An 11712-nucleotide genomic window follows, 5' to 3' on the forward strand; every position below is an offset into this window, starting at 1 on the left:
GGGAAGGCGTGTCCCAACCCGCCCACTGTTTTCCTTGGTGCATTGCCCTTTAAATGCAAATAAGCCCGGGCGCGGTGTTGGCAGGAGGCGGAGAGGGTGAAGAACCCTTCGCTGGGACTCCCCATTCCCGCCCCCACACTGGGCGGATCGTGGCTTGGCTACCCAGTGAGCTCGCTGGGTCGGTCCCGCCCGGATGGGGCTCGCTGGAGCCCTGGAGTTCGGTTTCGGTTTTGCATACGCTCCCATTTCCGTGGACGCTGTGCGGTCGTGCTGAGGAGCCCTGGCCTCCACCCGGCAGTTTATTCCTGAGAGAGAGGCGGGCGAGGAGAGGCGGGGCGGAGGGGGCTGGGGAACCTGGGGGACTGCAAAGCCCCTTGGCTCCTCGCCGGGCCCAACATTAGGTGTAGAGATAGGGCCCCTAGGCGCGCGACCCCAGGCCGAGCAGCGGGGGGACTCACCTGCCAGGAAAGCCAATTACAGCGTCCATGCCCCAGTTTTGGTCTCTCATGCACACCAGGGCCCTTAGGGACCACCTAGGTCAGTTTGCACCCGTTACCCAAGGGCCTGCTGTTGCTCAGAGAAGGGAAGGCACTTCTTTGAGGTCACCTAGCCTGCCAGGGACAGGGGCGCATTTGGAATTCAGAACCCCAGGCTCCTGTCCTAGGCTACTTTCACTTTTCTCTGGAGAGACCTGTTCCTGTAGTTTGACCCTCACGCAAATTTGCAGCCTTTCATGGAACAAGATGGGATCTCTAAGGCCCCTAGAGGGCCCCTCAACCTTTTCATGGCAAACCAGGTTTGTGCAGTTCCCTGTCCCTGAAAAGTCTAGAAATTGAGAGAAAAATCTTGTCTGAGCCCTGACTGGAGGTCAAAGCTGAGGATGGAGTTAGGAGACCTGTACCAGCCTTTCTGGCTTCTGTGTTTGGGATGTGGCAGGTGGCCAGCCTGAGCTTGGGTCTTAATTAGCCTGAGGGCAGTAAATGGCTGCCAAGGACTAGTGAGCTGAGGCAATAAAGAATCCAGTTCTACCACTAGCTCAAGAATATCCAGAAGGCCCTACCCTAAAACTGTGAATGTCTGAAAAGGGTGGGGGGATTAAAGTTGAGGAGAGGGAAGAGATTAGAGAACAATGCCTGCCGTTTTTTGCATTTCAGGAGGAGTATTCTCTCCAGCTCTACAGGGTCCTGTCTGCCTTGAAAAGATCTGGCTGCTAGAGTGTAAAGAGGAAGACTGTTGCCTCTGAATGTGTGGAGCACAGGAACTGACATGGTTGCTAGGGCTGGTATCTGGCTCCAGCTCTACCTCAGATTTGCTGTATGAACTTGGCCAGTCCATTTTCCTCTCTGGGACAGTCTATCACCTCATCTCCACAAGCAGGGTATAAGATTGACCAAGCTCCTTGATCTCTTCCAAATCTGATAGTTGAACTCAATTCTTTCTATAATATTCCATGATGTTCTATGATCTTCCATGACATTCTTTTCTTTTTAATTTTTTTTATTTTAATTTTTTTAATTATATTATGTTAGGCACCATACAGTACATCCCTGGTTTCTGATGTATTCTGATGAATTCTGATGAATTCGATGATTCATTAGTTGCGTATAACACCCATCTCCAACAAAAAATGAGCAACTTGAATGTCAGACCTCCTATTCTGGTCCCGGGTCTAGATAAATGGCAGGCAGTAGGGAGCCACTGGCTCATTGTGTGACTTTGTTGGGCAAATACCTTCTCCTCCCTAGCCTTAGTTTCCCCATCGGGGTGGCTGAACTATAATATTTCCCTGGAGCTGTGCTTTCCTGCTTTGCAAAGTCCTGATTCTCATTTGTTGGACCTGATTTGGAGGTGTCTTTTTTCCAGCACCTCCTCCATAAGCTTCTGCAACTGCCTTGTGCCTCTGGTGGCCTGCCATTTGTTCATGTTTCACCTAGAACCCTGATTCTCTGAACTAGGCCAAACATTACAATTTGAAGAAGACAGTTTCCAAATCTGGAGCCCAGGGAAAAAGAGGGCCAGGGCAGTATCCACTGTGGGAATAGAGAGAGAGGAACTGTGCAAAGCAGTCAAGTGGTGGGCTTGAAATAATTGTGAGGCAAGGAGGTACCACGGTGCTACTCCCATCACAGGAGCTAGTCCTCCATGTCCTCTTCCCAGCTGCCAAATATTCAGTCATACCAGTTAGCCTTGGGATGGACAGATATTGAACATTGGGCTGGATCCAAATGATACAGGGTTTTAGAAAAACAAAAGTAGTCTTTGACATGCTAAAGAGGTCTCCCAGCTGTGTGCCCTTCTTGGTCCTGATATTTCTAAGTCTTGGGATGACATTGTGTATATGTACGTTAAGGAGAAAAGGGTGGTGGTGGGGTTGCACAGATCCTGATTTGTATGGTCCACTCTTCTCCAGGGACAGTGTATGGAAAGACCAAGTGTGGGCATAAACTTGTACCTCAAAATGCCTTCTCAAAGAGGGAGCCCTTGAGGACCCACTTCCACATGCTGACTGACACATGGTCAACCTGTTTGATCACTATAGGGGCTAGTCATGGGAGAGCAAGAATACTTTCTTAAGTCTTAGGTTTCTTCACCTACAAAATGGAGATAATACCTCTGCTGCTTGGTGTCATGTGGCTGCAGTGAAAAGCTTATGAGAACAGATGTGCAGGCTGTATGGAGGCAATTCCATAAACTCAGGTAGACAGACTGGTCCACATGAACACAGTGTTTCTTTCTTTCTTTACTAAATGTTCCATGGGTACCTCCTCTATGCCAGGCCTGGTGATAGGTATTGGGAAGAGCAGGTACAGTGGTAACATTCTAGGAGTATGGGCACCCAGTGGAGTTCTGAGAGGAGCTGAAAGACTAGAAGTCTGGCAAAAGTCATCTGGAACATTGTAGATGAAGAGTTTCCTTTTCCGCAGGGTGGGGAGGGGCATCAGAGAAAAGTTCACTGGAGGGATGACCCTGATGATTATGTCGAGTCAGAAAAGTAGGGAAAGGATTCCTGCCCCATCCAAAGCCCATCAGTGTGAGAGGGTGTAGTGGGTTGGGCAAGGGCCAGGATTCTGGACACCTGGGGCTGGTGTATATTGGTATAGGGCGAGAGAAAGTGTTTGTATAAGGGGAGAGAAAGAACTAAAATTAGGGCTGAAAAAGATAGGTGTGGGGCCAAAGTGTTTAAGAACATGACTTTCTGGCTAAAAGACTGAGGCTTAGCTAGCTAAGTTTGTGTTTCTCAGGAAAGCAAGCAGCATAGTGTAGTGACTTTGCTACCAGACTGCCTGAGCTGGGACGTTGGCCCCATCACTTAGGAGTGTTGTGACCTGAGCAAGTTATTCCACTTCTCTGTGTCTCACTTTTCCCTTCTGCAAAATGGGAATAATAATAGTACCCACGTCACAGAACTGGGGTAAGAATTAAATATTTCAAATGAGTATTTAACACAAAGCCTGATACACCCAAAGACCTCAATAAATGCTATCTAATTCTGCTATTATTATTATTGTTAGTCTCCTGATCCAGTGTACAGATCTTCAGTTATAGAACTTTTGACTTTGAAACCATTTTTTGATATAAACACACATGAGTTTATGACTTCTTATACACAAGTTTCTTTTTTTAAAATTTTATTTATTTGAGAGAGAGAGCGCGCACTTGTGAGCAGGGGAGGGAGGGGCAGAGGGAGAGGGAGATGCAGACTCCACGCTGAGCAGGGAGCCCAACACAGGGCCCTATCCCAGGACACCGAGATTATGACCTGAGCCAAAAGCAGACGCCCAACCAACTGAGCCATGTAGGTGCCCTCACAAGTTTTCTCTGATTGTACAGAGCCAGACCATGTTTCCCAGGGCAGAGGATCTCTGGACATCTTTGTATCCTTACACCCAACAGAAAGTTTAGCACAAACTTAATGCTCACCATATGTTTGTTGAACATAGTAAAATGAGGCATCTTCAGGTCTAATATTAAGCTTAGTTGCCAGCACCCACCAGAGTGATGTTGCCACTCTCTGAGCACCGTTGTGTCAGCCTCTGTATTTGGTGCCACACCCATAATGGTGAACTACCCACCGATTCTGGCCTTATGGCCGCCAGTGTAGTGGAGGAGGCACATAACCTATCAGGCCAATGCCCTGCAGTTTCTGACTTAGGCAAGGAAATAGACGGTGTTGTGATCCACTGAACTGAGAAATATAGGAACAGGATTAAGGAAAATGCAACAATGTGGATGGAACTACAGTGTATTATGCTAAGTGAAATAAGTCAGAAAATGTAATGATTCTGTTAAGGACATTGTAAGTTTGACTTGCCTGAAATCCCACTTCCAGGGCATTGTACTTGCTGTTCCCTCTGCCTACAGTATTTCTCCTCTGAATACTGACATGGTCTGTGTCTCATTTCCTTCAGATGTCTGCTTAAATGACACCTTTTTAGTGAGACCTTCCCTGGACACTTAAAATATAAAAAGCACTGCCACACACACACACACACACACACACACACACACACACACAAAGCAATCCCCATTTCTACCCTCTTCACTCTCCAAGCCCTTAATTGGCTTTTTTTCTTACCCGTAACATATATCAGTCTTTTTTTCATTAGATATTTTTTCCTGATTTGTTGAAGGTTAGTTGACCATAAAGTTGAGGGTCCATACCTGGGCTCTCTATTCTGTTCCACTGATTTATGTGTCTGTTTTTGTTCCAATACCATGCTGTCTTGGTGATCACAGCTTTGTAATATAGCTTGAATTCAGACAACGTGATGGCCCCAGCTTTGTTTTTCCTTGTCAACATTTCCTTGGTGATTCAGGGTCTTTTCTGGTTCCATAAAGAGCTTAGGATTGTTTGTTCCAGCTCTTTCAAAAATGCCATTGCTATTTTGATCAGGATGGTGTTGAAAGTATAGATTGCTCTGGGCAGCATAGACATTTTAACTATGTTTATTCTTCCAATCCATGAGCATGGAATGTTTTTCCATATCTTTGCATTTTTCCCAATTTCTTTCATAAGTGTTGTGTAGTTTCTAGAGTATAGATCCTTTACCTCTTTGGTTAGGTTTATTCCAAGGTATCTTATGGTTTTTGGTGCTATTGTAAATGGAATTGATTCCCTAATTTCTCTTTCTACAGTTACATTCTTAGTGTATATGAAAGCAACTGATTTCTGTGCACTGATTTTGTATCCTGCCACATTACTGAATTGCAGTATGAGTTCTAGTAATTTGGGGGTGGAATCTTTCTGGTTTTCCACATAAAGGATCATGTCATCTGCAAAGAGAGAGAGTTTGACTTTTTCTTTGCCAATTGGAATACCTTTTATTTCTTTTTGTTATCTGATGCTAGGAATTCTAGTATTATGTTGAACAATAGTGGTGAGAGTGGGCATCCTTGTTGTGTTCCTGATCTTAAGGGGAAGTCTCGAAGCTATTCCCCACTGAGAATGATATTTGCTCTGGGCTTTTCATAGATGGTTTTTATGAAATTGAAGAATGTACCCTCCATCCCTACACTCTGAAGGGTTTTAATCAGGAAAGGATGCTGTATTTTGTCAAATGCTTTTTCTACATCAACTAAAAGGACTATATGGTTCTTGTCTCTTCTCTTATTAATGTGTTCTATCACGTTGATTGATTTGTGAATGTTGAACCACCCTTGCACCCCAGGTTGTGATGCCACCTGCTTGTGATGGATAATCCTTTTAATGTACTGTTGAATCCTATTAGCTAAGGTATCGTTGAGAATGTTGGCATCCATATTTATCTGGCATATTTTTCTGTAATTCTCCTTTTTGATGGGGTCTTTGCCTGGTTTTGGGATCAAGGTAAGTCAAGCAGAGAAAGACAATTATCATATGGTTTCTCTCATCTATGGAGTATAAGAACTAGGAAGATCGGTAGGGGAAGAAAGGGATAAAGAAAGGGGGAGTAATCAGAAGGGGGAATAAAGCATGAGAGACTGTGGACTCTGAGAAACAAACTGCGAGCTTCAGAGGGGAGGGGGTGGGGGAATGGGATAGGCTGGTGATGGGTAGTAAGGAGGGCACATATTGCATGGTGCGCTGGGTGTTATACACAACTTATGAATCATCAAACTTTACATCAGAAACCAGGGATGTACTGTATGGTGACTAACATAATATAATAAAAAAATATTTTTAAAAAAAGGCAATGCTGGCCTCATAGAATGAGTTTGGAAGTTTTCCTTCTGTTTCTATTTTTTGAAACAGCTTCAGGAGATTAGGTATTATTTCTTCTTTGAATGTTTAGTAGAATTCCCCAGGGAATCCATCAGGCCCTGGACTCTTGTTTTTTGGGAAGTTTTTGACCATTGCTTCAATTTCAGTACTGGTTATTGGTCTATTCAGATTGTCAATTTCTTCCTGTTTCTGTCTTGGTAGTTTATAGGTTCCCAGGAAAGCATCCATTTCTTCCAGGTTGCTTAATTTATTGGCATAGAGTTGTTGATAATAATTTCTAATAATTATTTCCATTTCTTGGTGTTAGTCGTGATTTCTTCCCTTTCATTCATAGTTTTAATAATTTGGATCCTTTCTCTTTTCTTTTGGATAAGTCTGGCCAGTAGTTTATCAATCTTATTAATTCCTTCAAAGAACCAGCTTCCAGTTTCACTGATCTGCTCTACTGTATTTCTGGTTTCTAATTCATTGATCTCTGCTCTCATCTTAACTATTTCTCTTCTCCTGCTTGGCTTAGGCTTCATTTGAGAAGACATATGAATGGCTAACAGACACATGAAAAAATGTTCATCATCATTAGCCATCAGAGAAATTCAAATCAAAACCACATTGAGATACCACCTTGCACCACTTAGAATGGCTAAAATTAACAGGGCAGGAAACAACAAATATTGGAGAGGAGGTGGAAAAAGGAGACACTCTTACACTGTTGGTGGGAATGCAAGTTGGTACAGCCACTCTGGAAAACAGTGTGGAGGTCCCTCAAAAAGTTAAAAATAGAGCTACCCCATGACCCAGCCATTGCACTACTGGGTATTTACCCCAAAGATACAGATGTAGTGGAGAGAAGGGCCATATACACTCCAATGTTCATAGCAGCATTGTCCATGATAGCCAAACCATGGAAGGAGCCAAGATGCCCTTTAACAGATGAATGGATAAAGAAGATATGGTTCATATATACAATTGAATATTACTTAGCTATCAGAATGGAAGAATATCCACCATTAACGACATGGATAAACTGGAGGGGATTATGCTAAGGGAAGTAAGTCAAGCAGAGAAGGACAATTATCATATGGTTTCACTTACATGTGGAATATAAGGAATAGCATGAGGACATTAGGAAAAGGAAGGGAAAAATGAAAGGGTGGGAATGAGAAAGGGAGATGAACCATGAGAGACTATGGACTCTGGGAAACAAACTGAGGGTTTAGGAGGGGAGGGGTGTGGGGGGATGGGTTATCCCAATGATGGGTATCAAGGAGTGCATGTATTGGGATGAGCACTGGGTATTATACACAATGAATCATGGAACACTACAGAAAGAAAGAAAGAAGAAAGAAGAAAGAAAGAAAGAAAGAAAGAAAGAAAGAAAGAAAGAAGAAAGAAAGAAAAATAAAATTTAAAAAATAAATAAATTAAAAATTAAAATTAAAAAAATATAACATGTCACCTCTTGGCATATGAATTTTTATTGTTATTTATTTTTGTCAGTTTTCAAAAAAATTTTTTCCAGTAGGGAAAATGGCTAAGCTCTGATGCAGGCAGTTTATTAATAGGAAACCCAAATAATGAATCATTGAACACCATATCAGAAACTAATGATCTACCTTATGGCGACTAACTTAACATAATAAAAAAAATCATTTTTTTCTTTTTTCTAATTGAAATATAGTTGACATACAATATTACATTAATTTCAGGTGCACAACATAAGAATTTGACATTTATATACACGATCATCACAATAAATGATCATGATGGTAAATCTAGTTACTATCTGTCACCATACAAAATTATTACAATATTATTGACTATATTCCTTATGCTGTAAGTCATCCCCATGGCTTAATTATTTTATAAATGGAAGTTTGTACCCCTTAATCTCCTTCACCTATTTCTCTCATCCCCTAACCCTCCACCCTCTGGAAACCACAAGTTTTTCTCTACGAGTCTGTTTCTGTTTTGTGTTTATTCATGTGTTTTGTTTTTTTAGATTTTATATAGAAGTGAAATCTTATGGTATTTGTCTTTGTCTGACCTTTTTTACTTAGCATAATACTCTGTAGGTCCATCCATGTTTTAAGAGTACACTTACACGATGAGCACTGAGTAATGTATAGAATTGTTGAATAATTATATTGTACACTTGAAACTAATATAACATTGTATGATAATTATATTTTAATACAAAATTAACTTTAAAAAAGAATAAAAGGAATGACATTTATTGTCAATTTTTAAATTTCTGTTTCCCATCATAATAAAGAAATCTCCATGAAGGCTGACAATGAACAAAGTGTGTAAGTAAAATATCTAGTATATCAGATGACAATAAATGTTATGGAGAAAAATAGAGCAAGAAAGAAGTACAGGATGTATTTGTGGGAGGATGCTAGTTTAAAAAGGGCAGTTGGGATAGGCCTTACCAAAAAGGTGATATTCAAGCGAAGATCTGAGGAAACTGAGGGAGCAAACTGTAAGAATATCTAGAGAAAGAGCATTCCAGGCAAAAGGAACAGCAAGTAAAAAGACGCTGAGGTTAGAACATAACTGTAATATTAGAGGAACAAGGCAACCAATGCAGCTAAAACAGAGTAAGTGTGGGGGAAAGTGGTAGGAGAGGGGGTCAGAAAGCACCTGGGAAACAGATGGTTATGGATTTATGAGTCATTTTAAAGACTTTAGACTTTGCAGGATTTTGAGCTGAGGAGTGGCATGGTCTTAGTGAAATGTTCAAAGAGCTGTAACAGCAAGGGAGGAAGTGGTAAGGTGAAGAAGGGAGCTCCTACAGTGATGTAGGTGAGAGGCAATGGTGGCTCAGACCAGGGTGGAGGCAGTGAAATGATAAGTGGTTAAATTTTGGATGTATTTGGAAGATAGAACAGGCTAGACTTGGTGATGGCACCTTAGATGAAGGATGTAAGAGAAGGAGAGGAGTAAGAAACAGGATCCCACAAAGCCTTGAGAGGGTGGGATTGGCAAAATGACACCAGAGCCAGGAGAGCTGGGTCTCTCAGAAGCCAAGGAAGACATGGGGATTTTATAAAAATGGTATTACTGAGTGTATGTGTCAGATGCTGTACAGAAATCCAGCAAGATAAAGGTAGAAAAGATGACTTTGAATATTTATCTGGAAAGTCACTGATTGTTGTGGGCAAGGCCATTGTGGAGCAAGGGTGAGGGTATACACTAGACTACAGTGGAGTGTTAAGAGAATGGTCTGCAAGGAAAGGGAGAATGCATATAGCCTTCTTGTTCTGGAAGTTTGGCTTCTATTGAGATGGTGGCTAAAGGGAACACTGGATTCAGATTTGTTTTTACAAGATGGAAGGATGTGAGTTTACTTATATGATTAGGGGAAAAATCAATCAAGTTCAAGATACAGGAGACAGGATAATTGATGGGTGGGAGGCCTGGATAGAGGTGGGGGATGGGATCCAGAGCCCCTAGAAATGAGTTGGCCTTGATGGGGAGGAGGGACTAAGATAAGAGGGAAGGATGGGTGAATGCAGTAGAGTTTACTGTAATGACAAGTTGAAGATGTTATGCCTAGTGACCTCTAGGCGCTCTAGGAAGTGGGAGATAAAGTCCCCAAAGTAAGAGAAAAAGCAGTAGGTTCAAGGAAGCTTGTTAATATTGGACAAAATTTGAAATAGTTACAGCAGACAATGGGCAAGTTGATAAAGGCCTAGCTGACTTGTCATCCAGGAATGTATTGTGATCTCACTCAGTTTCATGAGATCCTGCTCCCTATCTGTGGGAACTTGAGCAAGTTACTTTACTATGCCTTGGTTTCTTCATCTATAAAGTGGACATGAGTAAAATAAGGCCATTGAATTAAATGAGTTAATCCATGCTTAGCAATTGCTAGGCACATAGTAAGTGTTCAATGTATATTAACTCTTTAGATTTCTATGATGATTACTTAATTTTTATTTCTTCTGTGGTATTCATCAGCCCAGGCTTAGGATAGGATGATGGCTTGATCCAAAGTTAGTTTGGTACTGGGTGACAGATTGAAGTGCTTGAATGAACACAGAATCAAAGATGGACAGGGAAGAACATGAAGTCAGAGGAGAGGGGCAAATGGAGGGAAAGTAGGAAATCGTGTGGTACCTGAAACTCAGAGCTTGGCACATATTAGGTCTCAATAAACCTTTATTGAGTGAAAGAATGGGTGAATCTCTGGGGTCAAACCATAGGGTTCCAGGAATGTCACTTCTGGAAAAGCAGGCAGTTCTGACGAAATGAGGACCTGCATTTCCAGGTGAGGCTAAGGGAGTAGGGGTAAAATGGAGGTTATGTGGTGTTGTAAGAGTCAAGGAGGTGAAGGAACTGCAGGTGAACTGGCCGCTGGACCAGACCCTGCCATCAGTCTAGTCTCTGCTTTTCTAGGAGGCAGCCTGTGCTAGGAGGAAACTGACAAAGTAGGAGCTATCAAATAGACTAGTGTCGAAGCTAATATCTTCTGTGACTATAGATGGACAGAGCTTAGAAAATGCCAGGATGAAGCAGATGGTCATTCATCTTGCATCTTGGTCAAGCAGATTGCTTGACTGTGGAAGAGCAGGATGTCCCCAGGTAGCTCAGGAACTATTCTAGAAGTAAATGAAGTGATGAGTACACAAATAATGTGTAAGCAGTCAAATGCTCTGCGCTTATAAGGGGATGGTTACATTAATGCTGCCAGACAAATCCCTAGGAATATATGGTCAATTAATTTATGACAAAGGAACCAAGTTATATAATGGGGAAAGGACAGTTTCTTTAATAAATGGTGTTGGGAAAACTGGACAGCCACATACAAAAGAGTGAAACTAGACCACTATCTTACACTACACATAAAAATTAATGCAATATGGATTAAAAACTTGAATATCAGACCTAAAACCATAAAAATCCTAGAGGAAAACATGGGCAGTAAGCTCCTTGACATAAGTCTTGGCAATGACTCTTTTGGATTTGACACCAAAAGCAAAGTCAACAATAAATAAATAAATAAATAAATAAATAAATAAATGGGACTTCATCAAACAAAAAAGCTTTTGCACAGAAAAGGAAGACATCAACAAAATGAAAAGTCAGCCTACTGAATAGGAGAAAATATTTGTAAGTCATATAACTGATAAAGGGTTAATATACAAAATATATAAAAAACTTAGATAACTCAATAGCAAAAAAACAAAACAATCATTACAAAATGGGCAGAGTCTCGTATGGTTTGTCTCCCTCTCTTATTTCTTCCCCTTGAGTTTTCCCTCCCTTCCCATACGAGACTCTTGACTCCGGGAAACAAACTGAGGGTTGCAGAAAAGGAGGTGGGTGGGGGAATAGGGTAACTCGGTGAAGGGCATTAAGGAGGGCACGTCATGTGATGAGCACTGGGTGTTACACGCAACTAATAATCATTGAACATTTTATTAAAAAAAACTAATGATGTACTATACATTGGCTAATTGAATTAAAATTTAAAAAATGGGCAGAGGGTCTGAATAGACATTTTT

Source organism: Ailuropoda melanoleuca, unplaced genomic scaffold (genome assembly GCF_002007445.2).
Source record: "Ailuropoda melanoleuca isolate Jingjing unplaced genomic scaffold, ASM200744v2 unplaced-scaffold9607, whole genome shotgun sequence".
NCBI classification, from domain to species: Eukaryota; Metazoa; Chordata; class Mammalia; order Carnivora; family Ursidae; genus Ailuropoda; species Ailuropoda melanoleuca.